Raw genomic sequence first — 13,430 nt, 5'->3', positions numbered from 1 at the left:
TGCAACAGACTGTTGTTAAAACAGATTTACCATCTATTGCATATGCAACAGATAATACATCTGATGTAACTTAAGTATTATCTGTTGCGACAGATGGACAATATAAGTTGGAGGAGATGTTATGATATCTTCTAACAGCTGATTCATTAGTTTTGTTTCAACAGATGGAGTATTCAGTTCATTAGTTGTTTTGAATATGTTAGATAAAAGGTCTTCACTTCTTTTTAATAGTTCCTTCGTTACTTATTAGTTGGGCCCTATGGGCTTTGCACACCGACACACCAATTAATAAAAATATAAATTAGGTGATTATTTTATCAAATTGGCCTTATTAATTATGATTTGAAAGTATAAATGTGAATAATATACTTTATGTAGTCATTTAATAATACGGGTAATCTTGGAAGAATATAATAAAATTTCCTTATTTTTATAAATAGAAAAACTAAATTGAAACAAACATTTTTAGCAAGAAGTAATAACATACGTGCAGATGAATAAAAGAAAAAAAGTCTGGTCTATCGCAACAAATTTACTATCTGTTGCAACATATAGATTATCTGTTGCGACAGATGGACCATATATTGGAGGAGATATTTTGATTTCTTCAAACAACTGATTTGTCAGTTGCAACAGATGGAGATTTTGATTCATCAACTGTTTTGAATGTGTAAAGATAAAAAGTCATGACTCTTCTCACCTTTATTTTGATAGTATTCATCACATTCGTGCAGATGAATAAACAACACTGCCTAACATAATCTGATGGGGTAGGAAGAATAAGATAGACGTAATAGATCCCATTTTTATGTGTGTGAGTTATTTATATTATTGATCAGGCTACCGTGAATACACCATAAAGTGCAATGATTTTGTGAATGCAGTTTTTTACCGATTAGACACTGATCCTTCAAACAAGATCCTGCATTGTACAGTTTAGTTTGATAGGTGTGAACTGATAAGGCCAAAGGATTCCAAGATGGTGGTGTCGATACCCCATTACAATATAATGACGATTCATGCACATGTTTTTGTGTCAAGGTTGGGGAAGGGTTTAAATTTTTGGCGGTAGTGTAAATATCCAATAGTGATTGGAACAATTTTAATGGCACAATGGACTTCTTAAAAGGCCTCCGAAGCCTCGCAATGCAGCAAATAATGATAGAACTATAGAAATTCCCCTGGTCCAAATTTATATGGATGGATTGGTGGAGGAGACTTTTTTACAGCAGAAGGTGCTTGAGAAAATACCTATGCACGAAGGAGGAGGTGAAGAAGGCCATATATCATTTTAGACCTTGTTTAAGAGAAAACACAGGGTAGGAAGGAAAGTGTAGCGAAATTGGCCAATCAACTTCACATGAGAAACGAAAAAACTGGATGAGCTTCAAATGTGGAAGTGTATCAAAATAACAAAATCAGTCAGTCAATGAAAAAAAAAGAAGAATGGTCAACAGGACTGGAGCTGGACACTTTGCTCGACAATGCAACTAGCGAGCATGGCCTCAATGACCAGCTCAATTCCTCTTGACCATTCTTATTTTTCTTCAACGACTGATGGATTTTCATTTTTGGATATACTTTCACATTTGCATCTCATCTAGTATTTTCATTTTTCATGTCAATTTCACAAGATAATTTCGCTACACTTTCCTTCCGACCCTGTTTATCCTCTTAAACAAGGACTGAGATGACATATGGCCTTCTCAACCTCCCTCTTCCCGCACAGGTTTTCTCCCAAACACCTTCTACTGTATAATATTCTCCTTCAATAACCCATCCATATAAATTTAGACCAAGGAAATTTCTATTAGATCCATTATTGTTTGTTGCAGTTCGAGCTTTCGAAGGCCTTTCAACAAGTCCATTGCTCCATTAAGACCGGCCCAACCAGTATTGGATATTTACACTGCCGCCAAAAACTTGAACCCTTCCCCAAACTTGACACAAAAATGTGAGCATGAACCATCATTAAATTGTAACGGGGTATCGACACCACCATCTTAACTGTAAAATGCCATTTCATGTTTGAAGGATTAATGGCTAATAGGTAAAGAACAAACATTCACAAAATCATTATACTGGATGTATGTTTTCACAATAGGTTGATCAGTACTACATACCTCTCATATATGTAGTGGTTCTATCTGCAAGCATCTTATTCCTCTGAACCTATCTTTACTCTAGCTTTTAATGCTGGTCGGGCAAAAGTGGATCCAATTTCACTTTCTTTTGTCTACAAATAAGAGAAATACATTTGATTTCAAACAAGAGAACAAAAAGAACATTACAAAAGGGTAACACAAAATTGATTAAATCATCTATTGGAATAAATCAAACTAGCCTTGCAACTGGTTTGATTTCTTCAAATAGTTGCTCCGCCTGTTTCAACAGTTGATTCATCAGTTGCAATAGTTGTGGAAACTATTGCAACACCACCAACAACAACATCAACAACAAAGAAACAAACAAAATAACACCATATGTTCCAACACTATCCATAACACAAACATAACATGTTCCAATACAAACACCACCCCCCAACAATAGCAACACCAAAGTACCAAACAAAAGACAATAAAAAACTATACTGATAACAAGGATTTTTAAGTTCTCCCAACAGATGACTTTTTTTGCATATTTTAATAAAAACAACGGTTCTTTCATTCAAGACTTTAAAGTCACATTTTCTTCAATTTTCTCAATAAATAAAAACTGGTAATGGGTAAATCATCAATAGCAACAGATGTAAATATCTAATTTAAATGATATACAAAGAAGAAGACGAGATGAAAAGAGCAATAGTGAACCATACCTGCAATGTCAAAAAAGTAAATGGATCAGAAAATTCAGTTTAGTCGAGAAAAAATATTGATTGGTTGAGATCCTAAAGGATCCTCATTCAAAAGAAAAGAGAAAAGAGAGCAAAAAGAAAACAACAAAGATAATTGAGAATAAAGAATAAAAAAGAGTGATGAGTTGAGTCTAGACTACTTATGGCTGAAGGAGGCATAAGTTCTAGATATGGGGGTTTTAAAATATTTATTAATAATTTTTGAGTGGCACGAGGAGACGGTGACATTGAAAAGATCAGATAAGACTGCTCACTCAGGAGATTTTTGAGTTATCCTAGTAGTACCGAGTAATAGTTTTTACCGCCTTTGTATTTTAACTATTTATCTCAAACAGGAAATACCTAAATTGTTTTATAAAAAAAAGATCTAAAAATATTTAAGTGCAACAGATGACTTAATCTATTTGATAGTTTACAACAGATTCATGATCTGTCGCAATAAATAACGTAATCTGTTTGATATTTTACAACAGAAGCATAATATGTTGCAACAGATTACCTAATCTGTTTGATTTGATCCAATGGAAAAGACATTTGTTGCAGCCTATTGAAAATTTATTTATATATAATTTCAGTTGAGTTCATATGTTAGACTAATATCTTAATTGAATGTGAGTTCTCATAGGGTCAAATACAACTTTAATTGAGTTTTTTTGGCAATTGCATGATGAGACGGTACTGCGTTCCTCCCAACCAAAGTCATCGATTAATCATTCTGAGCCGAGCCGATTCTTACTACCTCATATGTTAGACTAATACCTTAATTGATTAATCTAGGACTAGGGTACTAATACCTTAATTGAATAATCTGGGACTAGGGGTGAGTTCTCATAGGAACAACTACAACTTCAATTAAGCCTTTTGGAAATTACATGATGAGATGATATTGCATTCCTCCAGACTAGAGTCATCGATCGATAACTCTGAGTCGAACCAATTCTTACTACCGCATATGTTAGACTAATACCTTAGTTGATTAATCTAGAACTAGGGTACTAGTAACCTAATTGAATAATTTGGGACTAGGGGTAAGTTCTCATAGGGTCAACCCCAACTTCAATTGAGTCTTTTGTCAATTGCATGATGAGATGGTACTGCGTTGCTCCCAACAAGAGTCGTCGATCGATCACTCTGAGTCAAACCGATTCTTAATACCTAATATGTTTAAATAATACCTTAATTGATTAATTTATGACTAGGGGTGAGTTCTCATAATGTCAACTATAATAGATGACAGTGCCTATTTGATAATTTACAACAGATGGGTAATCTATTGCAATATATGACTTAATCCATTTGATAATTTACAATTGATGGGTAATATGTCGCAACAGATGAATTAATCTATTTGATAGTTTACAATAGATTCATGATCTATCGCAACAAATGACATAATCTGTTTGATAGTTTACAATAGATGCGTAATATATTGCAACAGATAACATAAACTATTTGATTTGATCCAACAGAAAATACATCTATTACAACAGGTTGAACATTTGCTTATATATAATTAATTGAGTTCATATGTTAGACTAATACCTTAATCGAATGTGAGTTCTCATAGGGTCAACCACAACTTACGTTGAGTCTTTTCTCAATTGCATGCTGAGATGGTACTGCGTTCCTCCCGACCAGAGTCATTGATCGATCACTCTGAGCTAAACCGATTCTTACTACCTCATATATTCAACTAATACCTTAATTGATTAATCTAGGACTAGGGTACTAATACCTTGATTGAATAATCTGGGACTAGGGGTGAGTTCTCATAGGCTAAACTATCGATTAATATAGGACTAGGGGTGAGTTCTCATAGGGTCAGCCACAACAGATGGCAACACCTATTTGATAATTTACAACATATGGGTAATCTGTTGCGACATATGACAATCTATTTGATAATTTACAATAGATAGGTAATATGTCGCAACAGATGACTTAATCTTTTTGATAATTTACATTAGATTCATAATCTGTTGTTACCTAATCTGATTGATAATTTACAACAGATGAGAAATCTAACACAGTATGTTGAACACTTACTTTTTACAATTTCAATTGTGTTCATATATTAGACTAATAGTACCTAAATTAATTAATCTAGGACCAGGAGTGAGTTTTTATAGGGTCACCTCCTAAAGTACTCGGTCAACTACAACTTCAATTATTTTTATACAATTTCAATTGAATTACCCTTTTGGCAATTGCATGATAAGAGGGTTAAAAATTATGCATATATTTTATGATTTTCAAAATAATTAAGATCAATTCGGACCAAATTAACATTTTCAAAACTACTTGTCATTCTTTTCCAAAATACAAATCAACCCATACAAAACATTTCATCATTTCAAATATTGAGGTCTCGCTCTTTCTCTCTCATTCTCACTCAACAATACAGTATAGACAACAACTACTCATAATTTGCTCAACCCTCCACAACAGATCGCTTTTCTTCTCATTTTTGACCACATAGGTGTTATTTTTGACTTTATTCTTACTTGTATCAGTCGTTTTCTTTGTCTTCATAGGCAACAAAGCTCGAGAAGAGCTCTATATTTGTTATTTTTTCTAAAAAATAAGGGTTTTTAATTTAATGATGAAAAATAAAACTTTTAGTTGCATTATCTTCAAGAATGGGTTTACAATTTTGAGTTTTTATGGTAAAATCATAGAAAGAACTCGAGAAATCCCTAGTTTCCATCGCAGTGTTTCATTAAATGTCGTGGTATTGTTGGATGGTGTTGGTGGTGGTGTTTGTGGTCGTCGTGGTGGAACTAGTGGTGGCATTGGTTGGTGGTGTTTGTGGTGGCTGTCGGTGGTGTCGGTATTTGTGGTATTTGTTTGTTTGTTGGCATTGGTTGGTGGTGTTTGTGATAGTGGCTATTGGTGTGTCGGTATTCGTGGTGTTTGTAATGTATTTTTTAAACTCTATGCATACATCAATTGTAATGTAATTTTTGTTTTTCTTTGTCTGTAGGTAAAACATGTCTCCTAAAAGTAAAGAAAGTGAAAGTGGATAAACGTCTGACCACTCAAAAAAAGGCTACAGTATAGAGAGATTCGGAGAAGCTTCCTGAACAATCTCAGTCAAGAAAAAGTGAAGCTGAGGAGCGATGTGAAAACAATATTTAGAGAGGTGGAAAAGGGTCTATAGATGGGGATGAAGAAAATAAAAGTGAGAAAGAGGAGGAATTGGAGAGTGAGAAAGAAAAAGAGGATGATCATCCACATGATGATAATGGATCACCGATGGGGTGCAATTTAATATCGACATCCCAGCATGATCCTATCAAAACTTTTAGTATTGATAGATTTCAAGTTGTGATGCCGATAAATAACCCAGAAGGAAAACAACTAACTGGTCAAATTGTACTTAAATATCAGATGGGAAATTTTTTGAATATTTTATGAAAATTATGAAGAACGAAAACATACACGTACTTTTTAAGAAGAGCTACTTTGGACTCTTTCTCGAGCTGCCTGAGGACCCCTCTGCCCATATCTGTTTCCCTATGATGATGGTATATGGTCTTCTCAAGCGCAAAACCAAGTACGCGGAGGATGATAAAAATCCGAAGGAAGGGGGCAAAAAAAAAGATGGATGAAATCTGGATCAAGTACTGTGGCATGCCTGTTTGTTTTGTCTTGCAAAAGTTTACAATAGTGATGGGCTTGATATACCATCATCCAGAAGGACCACCACCCCACAAAAGATCCAAGGCAAGAAAATGTAAGGAAAAAATAGATGGGTTGTTTGACATTGCTTGACGTGGCTACAAAGCATTGGATTTGTTGACAGATGTTGAGGATAAAACCATACTGGAGCAGTACAGGGAGAAATTGGGCTTAGTTTGGTTTTCCCATTTGGTTATATTGGCAAGAGATGTTAACAAAGTCATAGAAGATGATTTGCTGGCGCGTGCTGAGGATTTTGATAAATTCAACAATTATCCCTGGGGATATGACAACTTCTTCTTAACTGTCCAATATTTACTGACAAAGCTATCCTCAGGGATAACCACATTATACGGCTTTCCTTGGGCTTTTATGGTTAAATTAATCACTAAATTTACTCATCCATTAATATATATTGAATATCTTCCTGTTTACATTTTTTAGGCTTGGACATTTGAAGTCATTCCTCCCCTCCAAAAGCAGTTAATGGATTACCCGGATGAGGTTTCTCATCCAAGGATGTTTAGGTGGTTGGCTGCAAAGAGAAACACCAATATGAAGGAGGCTGATCTCTTTAACCCTCTGGATGCTATAGTACGTCTTCTAAAAGAAAAATAATTCTACTAAAAAATAAGAAAGATATTGAACAGATGTTATATCTGGTGCAACAAATATTATATTTGATGCACCAGATGGGACATCTATTGCGACAGAATATATCTTGCATCAGATTACCCATCTGTTGCTTTGGTTCTATGAACCCAACTTCTAAATGATTAACCATCTACTGTAAATTATGCAATAGATGTTTAGTATGATAACATATTGTTCATCTGTTGCGACGTACAGATCATCTGTTGCATAACAGATTACCCATCTTGTGCAACTGTTGCAACAGATGATTGATATTTTGCATCAGATTATCCATGTGTTCTCTGTTTCTCTGAACCAGACTCAAATAGATTTTAACCATATACTGCAAACTATGCAATAGATGGGTCTTTTTTTTTTCAAAACGTAGCCCAACTATGAAAATTATTACATTATATGATTTAAATACATCTGTCTTCTTTTTCTTTTTTATAGGTTGTGCATCTATGGATCGTGCCTACTAAGGAGGAGTCAGTGATAACTTCTTATATTACTCTAGGTCATGTTGATACTATAGCAGACCCAACGGTGGAGTTAATAAAGAAGGAATTGGCTGGAGCAACAGCCATTAAAAGATCAATGTTTATGACTCCAATGTACCTCTCATCAAAGATTTCGATCTTTTTCTCCTTGTAGAGCCACTGATGGTGTTGTTGCCCATCTTGTAGAGGGAGAGTAAACTAATGAATCATTTGCCAAAGAAAGTGTTGATGAAGAAATCATAGAATTTTGAAGGTCAAAATAGGGGAATGATCCTTCCAAAAGATTATACCGCTAAATCGAGAGGCTCGCACGCTCTTGCACACATCGAATGTTTGCTGACCGACACAGAAATGGTTAAGCCAACGACTTTTCTGTGCGACAATGCTATGGCAAACCTAGAAGAGGTCTGGGCTTATGGGGTACTAACTGGACTCTTGAAGCCTGTGTATATAGAATAGCCTGTGAAATAGAAATTTTTAATTTCAAGACACCCTTCACTTTATTACATGTACATGTAGTGGCAATAATTTTTTTCTGATGAAAGTTGAGTTTTTTATAATGCAATAGATTAGATTTTCAATCAGTTGTAAAATATATTTAATCCCTTCTGGTAGATATTTTATCTGTTGCAATAGGTTGGTCATCTGTTACATTAAGCTGATGTTATTTCTATGAATAATCTAATAATCCAAGTCTAATCTGTTGCGACAGTGGGAAGACCTATTTGATAATTTCCAACAGATGACCTAAATTTTACAACATATGCCTAAATGTTTTTGATATTTTCTAATAGTTGAGTTTGAATATCCATGTGCTCGACAACACCAAACCAGTAGCAAATACATACACCACCATGAAAATTTCAGTAATTAGGCTTGAATATCCATGTGCCCAACAACACCAAACCAGTAGCAATAACGGCAACAATGTAGTATCTTCTTGCTCGATTTTGTTTCTCTTCAAAAGCCTTGACTTTGTTCAACAAACCCCAGATTACACGATTTTCTTATGAAGGGTGTCATTCTTCATACCAATCAAAGTAATCGCATCCACCCAATTTCTATAAAAAAGAGAAGACAATTAAAAAATAATTACAAATGAATAATTAATCAACTAATTAAATAAAAAAAATTACCTTTGAAATCTTACAAGTAAAAAACCTACGACCCAAATTTTGTTGGGTCCAAGAATTCTTTAACAGAGCTTTATGACAGCACTTATAATATCGAAAATCTTTATCACAAAAAACAGTGGAAGATGCTCTCAACATTGTCAAGCTTAGTTGGAAAAAATGAAAGAAATAATTTAAAGAATTTGATAGATAAAAGAAAATTATGATGAAGAAGAAGATTTGGGAATTTAGTGTTAAATTTTAGGAGAACGATGAATATATAAGACAATAGGGGGTGGGGGAATGACCGTTGGGGGCCAAGTGATGACTAGTCGGCGAAATGTGTCAGACTTGACACTGACACATTTGATGCCTATTTTATTTTATGTGTTTAAAATGAACACTGTCTACTTGATGCCTATTTTATTCTAGGTGTTTGAATTGAACACCTTTGATGGGTTGTGCATTTTTTATTTCAATTCACTTTAACCTTTTTACACGTAGTGGTAATTTTTTATGTCCAACGAAAGTTGAATTTTTATAATGCAACAGATTCTCCATCTGTTGTATCAGTTATCCTACCTATTCTGACATATAGTTTATCTGTTGCAATAGGTTGGTCATCTGTTGCATTATCTCAATATTTTAATCTAAAGTCCATCTGTTGCAATAGTGGAAAGACCTATTTGATAAATTCCAACAGAACACCTACCTGTTGCAACATATATCTAAATTTATTTTATTTTTCCAATAGATGTGTCATCTATTGTAACAGATACATTATCTGTTGCAATATTTGAATATGGTATTCCTTTTCAATTAATAAGTTCAAATCTAAGGAATAAATAAAATTTGTAGACAAAATAAAATAAGTCGAAGCCTTCATAAATTAGCTGAAATAAGTCAACAAATAAATGAAATGTAAAAAAATTGTTATGGGTACAGATCTTAACAAATACATCAACAACAATTTAAGTATACTGCCAAGGATTGCTTTGACAGGCTCAAGCTATAAAGATCTACTCAGTATGGACAAGTTGTTCTTCATTTGGTGCTATGAAATTCGGCTTTGCTCATCATGAATTTTTATCGTCGCTTAAGTACAGTTTCTGTGCCTTCTGTTCTCCGTATTTCCATAAAAAGAGTAGAATATTATCAATGCTGTTCAATAGTAGCTTCTTCTACATCCTCCTGGAAAGCCAGAATTGGTCAATGCTAATCACAGAGATACAACAAAATGAAAAATGATAACTCATCTCTTCTAGCAAATCAAACAGGTCTTCTTCCCATTTTAAATTATCCTAAATAGATTATATTTCTGTTGCAAAAAGAATCAACTGTTGGGATAAATTTCTACGTGAAGAAGACCTGTGTGATAATTTCCAACGAATGAACCATCCATTGCAACATATGAATTATCTGTTGTAACAGATAGGTCGTCTATTGGTACAAATAAAAGTGGTACAAAGAACTATTTGATTTTCTAAAATAGATGAGACATATGTTTATTAGGTGCAACTGGTTAGTCAACTGTTGCAACAAATATATATATCTGTTTGATAATTTTCAGCAGATATGTCATCTGTTGAAACAGATATGTGTTTGTTTGTTTTGTCAGTTGGAAGACATATAATATATTTACCTTCTTCAGCTTGTGCTGCTCTTCTTTGGATATTGTATGTTGCTCAGTGCAACGCATAGACAGAGGAGTTGCAATTTTGCTTTTTTGGATGCTTGATAATGCCGTGGAAATCACTCTCCTTCTTTGCTTAGCCCTAATCTCTAATAGAGTATATGGAAATAAAATCCTCTTTGATGGAATGAGACCCCTCTTAGATGTCAATTCCTATACAGAAGCAGTTAATGCATTAATAGCATTAATCACTACATCATGTTTTGCCCTTCAGTCTTGACATTTGCATGCAGAAAATTCGCTGGAAGAGGCAAAATCTGTATAACCAGTATGATCATACTCATAATAGTTTGCTTTAAATACTATAAGAGGAGCATCATTAGCACCAACAGCAGCACCACTACCACCACCAATAGCTCCATCACCACTAAGACCATCAACAACAACAAGCCCACCCTCTAAAATTATTTTTCTTGTAATGGCTGTTGCTTTGAAAAATTCCATTTTTATTCTATCGATGAACTTAGGGTCTGATAAAGTTTACACAAACCGTAAAGTAAGAAAAAATGACATCTTCAACTCTTAATTGGTCGGAACTAGCGACGGATGCACAATCTAACATAAATCATACATATATTAGAATGATGATTAGATCATTCAAAAAAATCATTAATTAAAAGAAAAAATTAATTATAATTATACTTACTGCATCCTTCGGAGGGTTGAAGAGATCAAGAAATTTTGTATTTTCATCAGTTTTGGCCGACAACCATCTCAAGATTCTTGGACAGGAAACAACTTCCTGGTAGTTCACTTGTTGTCTCAAATAAGGAATTAATTCAAACGCCCAAGCCTATAAAATAACGCCAATAAATCAAAACCATTATTGAGCGAAAAAAAAATGAATGATATCATAATAGAAGAAAGAAACATTTACCATGAAAGCCTATGGGAAGCTATATAAGTTGACTGTCTTTGGCGCTAACGAAGTCAACAAATATTTCACAGTCATTTTAAAGTTTTCATACCCCCAAGGATAGTTGTTAAACATATCTAGATCCTCGGAGAGATTTATTAAAATGAGGCTTATATTGTTGTCAATGTCTCTCGCCCAAAGAATATTATGTACAAACCAAACCAAGCACAATGACTGCTTGTGCTTCTTTGAAAAGATTTTACCTTCCAACGCTTCTATTAAATTTTTATTTTTGAAGCTTGGACCAACAACGGACACCAGGTCATCACTATCACACGACTTGCCTTTGCCTTTTTGGGTGTGTAGGGTGCTTTTTTTGGGTTAGAATAGGTATAACTTGAGAAGAAGGATAATATTTTAGTCCAGTAATTATGGCAAACTCCTTCCAACAAAAACAAACTATAATACCACGGATGTTTCTAAGCTAGGAAGTGAATAAGTATTCCTACGTATGAAATCTCCTATCCTGTGATTCATACTTGAGTACATGACTTACAATGAATATCCTAGTGATAGGATAGCTTAAGATGCATTAAGAATGTTCATATGAGTCACTTAAGGTAATACAAGCTAAGAGTTTTTGAATCCGTCAAGTTTTAATGTTTGATTTTGCAAGGGTCATATTTGAACGAGTATAACTCAATGTTAATGTGGTATTTTGGCTGATTTAGACCCACCAAATTGTAAAGAATCGAATTAGCTTTCCAACTATACAAATTTCACCTTAATCCATCACCCGAGTAAAAAGTTATGTCCATTTTTGTGAGAGACAGTAAGCATAGGCGATTAGTTAGGAGCCGCCTAACACAAGCATAGGAGATTGGTTAGGCGCCTCCCAACCCAGTCATAGGCGATCACTTGGGCGCCGCCTAAGTCAATTCCAGCTGTCAAAAACACTCCGTTTTGAGTTATTTTAAAGGTAATTAAGTCTTTAAATACTCCTTACACGTCCCTAAACTTAACCCTACAAAATATATAGCTTCTAAACATATTACAACCCTATTTTCATCTCAAAGGTCTTCATCCAAGAGCACTAAAGGAGAAAAACAACTAGGGTTGCATAATTAAGCTTGAAAATCCGATTTCAAGGAAATTCCTTCATCAATCATCAAGAATCTTCCTTCTAAGGTATGCGTAGTGTTCATCTATAGATTCAATTCGTTCATAGAGTTCAAGAATCAATCTTTAAATACAAAAGCTTGGTTGATTGTGGTGATATGATCATACCAATGTTGATGCTTAATTGTTTTTCCTCTTTTTTATTATAAAGTATGATTTTTATATTGTTGGGTGTTGATGATCATGTTGTTGATATTGGGTGATTCCCAAAATGGAATCTTTATATGTTTTTTTGTTAATTCATGATATCATATGAGTTGGAAACATGTAGATTTGGTTGTTCATGATGTAAAATTTCGTGATTTCACCTATGCTTAAGATGTGCATGTAAGGTGTTTGATAAAATGCCTAAGGAACTAGAAATCATGCAATATAGCTAAATTGTGACTAAGTGAAGGATTCATGATATGCCCTTACGTTCCAATGACTTCTATGTAGTTAATGTGCCTTGTAAATTTGTTGGAATACTCATGAACTATTCTTATGAGATTATGCTATCTTTACTTGCAAATCCTACTTATGAACAAGATTATGATAACCATGCAATCCACATGAACTTCCATTGTATTAGTATGTGTTGCCAATATGATTATGCAACGAACATGATATTAAGATTGTGCAAGTACTTCCATGTGATATGAAATCCTTTCCATGCAATACATTGTTGATAACTATGTTTAGTATGACATCCCTACTTATGATATTATAAATTATGGACTCTACTCTTATGATCAAGTCAATTATGTGTGTCAGTTTCCTTCCATCGAGTCCTGGGGGTACTTGTACCCGAAAACTATAGCTGTGTGCCTAGATCCATGTCATGTTTCACGATATCTAAACTCAAGCTATGATTCCATAGACTTCAGTCAGTCATGTGACTCAGGAAAACCTCATGATCTTAGTCAGTTGTCAGATATCAATA

Source organism: Capsicum annuum, chromosome 1, assembly GCF_002878395.1.
Source record: "Capsicum annuum cultivar UCD-10X-F1 chromosome 1, UCD10Xv1.1, whole genome shotgun sequence".
NCBI classification, from domain to species: domain Eukaryota; kingdom Viridiplantae; phylum Streptophyta; class Magnoliopsida; order Solanales; family Solanaceae; genus Capsicum; species Capsicum annuum.
This window is presented reverse-complemented; position numbering follows the sequence as displayed.